Genomic DNA, 2,924 nt, shown 5'->3' with positions numbered 1-2,924 from the left:
AGGAAGGAAACCTCAATGTTAATAGTTTTTTCATGATGTTTAATCTTCTAATCTTCTTTTAAAGATAACTGCAGCTAAATCTGTGACCTTTTCAATTGCAGTGATGAGATCGCAGGTTGCATAGAGAAAGCGTATGAGCAGATCCAGTTCAGTGAAGCCACTCGTGTGCTTTTCTTCAGTTCCCCCAAAAAGATGACAGAGTATGCCAAGAAGGTATGTATACTTTCATATGGGAATTAGACTTAAATTATAAGTCATGTAGTATGCAGAGATAATGAGATGAAAACAATGGGTTTCTGCATGGTTTTAATAGCAACAGCCTGTGAGGGTTGTACAACAAGGCCAAGCATAATATAAATGTAAATCTATTACTTGGTCAAATATGTAGTGTTTAAATATATGGAAACTTATATGACAATTTAAGTAAGGTGGAAAAAGCTAGACATTGACTGGAATTACAGATTAGTTAATATGTTTAACCTTCAGCTGTTCATTAACAAGTTGCTCCTGTGATTTAATTTGTAAAACTGAAACAAAGCTCCTTCCTCAATTGTTGCCTACAGAGAGTAAAATTGCCAAACAGCCAAAGGTGATTGTTCTTCTCATTTCAGAGGGGATGGAGTTTGAGCCAAGATGGCTATTACTCTTTCACCAGTCAGCAGCAGCGGACAGAAGAGGTGACCATCCCCTCTACAGAGCTGGCACAACAGGTCATCGAATATGCACGACAGCTGGAAATGATTGTGTAATCCGCCTCCAGGAATACACTCAACTATGTACAGACACACTCAGACACACACGACGCTGATCCAATGTACATCCACTCAGTTCAAATGCAGTTTCCCTGAGGATTATGACTTCATTTATTGCCAGAACTATTTTTCCTGTACTCTTACACCTATCTACAGGTCTTCTGTCTGGCAGTTTGCTGTCATTTTAAAAGATGGGGAACAAACCTAAAAGTATCACAGGTGACCAGTCTATTCAGCAGTTGCTACGTATCTACCTTTATTCAAGAAATTCAAGGGTTTAAAATATTACATTTAATTATTTCATTCAAGATTCCATCTGTCCAACTTTAAAAATGAGCTGTTCATGGGTCATTCCCAGCTGGTGACTGAAAAACAAGAACTTCCAAGTCCAGCATTTAATACCCTTGGCGCTCAGCTCTTTTACAACTACAAGAAAGTTCATCACAATCACCACCCTGTGACTTTGCCTTTCAGTGTCACACAAAACTATCAACACAACAGAACTTTTTTTTTTCACAAATTCAGGCAAACTCTTTTTATATACAAAGTTCATTTTCTCGTTAGTAGAGCTCACAGAAATGTATTGCCCTTGCCTTGTATCCTAGCAACTGACAGAATTGCCATTGAAGTTTGAGTGTTTTCTAAATGGTAATGCCTCTTTCTCCCTAGATGGTTTGTAATCCAGTTGATCTTACAATGCAAGTCTTTGTCTGCAATAAATGATTCAGAGAATAAACTTTTTGAATGACTGTGCGTTTCAGTTTGTTTACACTACAACTCTAACTCTTCTTGGAAGCAAGTCATTAAACAGGAACTAATTTTAATTTTCAAGTCAATAATAACATTTTTTAATGTCTTTTCTCATTCTTGAGAATCTCCTCCCTCCCCATCTTCCATCTGTCTCAGTGTTAAGCAAGCTGCGAGTATTGCGGTGGTGAACTCAAAGAGGCTCACACTTCATTTGGGCAGTTGTCAATCCTGTGGAATTTTTTGGCAAAGAAGAATAAAGATAAAGACAAATGAAAATACAAAGAAGAGCAAAACAGTTGGCAGACTTAAGATTGTGTAGTTAATCATTGACTCTTGTAAAACAGTTTGAAGTGTAATGTGCAGCTCACCACTTTTGGACGTTAGGCGGCAAACCTGTTCCTGGGTTATGTTTACAGCGCACCTTGCGGGGACAGGATGGATTCAAAGTAAACTGGGGCCAGCGACCCTCACCACAGACTTTGTGTCGATAATTCACTGGAGCGGTGATGTCTGGCTCCTGTTTTTCAACCTGACCATTTTTCCCATTCAGTTTTTCTTCCATAATGACACTTCCTGTATTATTCGTAGGCTGGTTTTGCTTTAATGCTATGGGTGTGCATTTTTTATTTAGCTTAACAGCAACAGTATCTTGAGGCTGGGAAACCTTAAGGTCGAACTGAAGCATTAACTTGACATTTGTGTCTGCATCAGTTCCTGCCTTTTGAGTGGCACCATTATTTGGGGCAGCTGTAGGCATCTTCTCCACTACTGGGACATGTGGTGCTACAGCTTTCATGCTGACTTTTTGCATGCAAGGTGAAGTGTTTCCATAGTCAGCTTTGTTAGGTTGAGGTATTAGCTGTTGGTTCTTGTGTTTCTTGACTGGGTTTTCATCCAGGGCAGTGCAAATTTGCTGCTGTGAACTCTCTGGCACAATGGTGACTGTTTCTTCAGTTGTTTGCTGGGAACTCCTACTGCCATCTCCTGGTGGAGCCTTTAATTGCTTTGCTAGTTTCTGCCTTAGCCTTATTTTGGCAGCGTTAGCTCTGCCTCTTTCTGATTTGTCCATGACCCAATATTGATAGACAACTGATACATTGGTGACACTGTCTTGGTTCAAGCAATGCTTGCGTAATGCAGTTTCTTTATTGTTCACCTGAGTGTTTGGCTGATTTGACATTTGCGTTGTATGGTCAAGTGACTCTGCGGGCTTGGTGGTATGCTCTTCAGCAAGACCTGATTTTGCAGTTGTGATTAGCGGTTCAATGTTGTGAGCCTTGTCTGTTGCATGGCATGCTACATTCATATTAGAGAGAACACACTTGGATTTCTGACTCGGTGATTTGGTGATCTTTGCTTTCGTCTGTGCCTCTGCTTCTTTGCCGTGTAGGTTTTCTGTAGGTACACTTCTTACTATCTCTA

General features: G+C 40.0%; 1 long non-coding RNA gene across 1 annotated transcript; it reads left to right on the top strand.

Annotated features, from left to right (window-relative positions):
* The first annotated feature begins 8 nt into the window (after positions 1-8).
* On the top strand, positions 9-1,501 carry LOC111654179 (uncharacterized). The gene is made up of 2 exons (XR_002760730.2): positions 9-213; positions 612-1,501. It is a non-coding gene; the product is annotated as an uncharacterized LOC111654179 (long non-coding RNA).
* Positions 1,502-2,924: the final 1,423 nt, after the last annotated feature.

This window comes from Seriola lalandi, unplaced genomic scaffold, assembly GCF_002814215.2.
Source record: "Seriola lalandi dorsalis isolate HSWRI2012SDOR001 ecotype SW California unplaced genomic scaffold, Sedor1 jcf7180001958067, whole genome shotgun sequence".
Lineage (NCBI taxonomy): Eukaryota > Metazoa > Chordata > Actinopteri > Carangiformes > Carangidae > Seriola > Seriola lalandi.
This window is presented reverse-complemented; position numbering and strand designations above follow the sequence as displayed.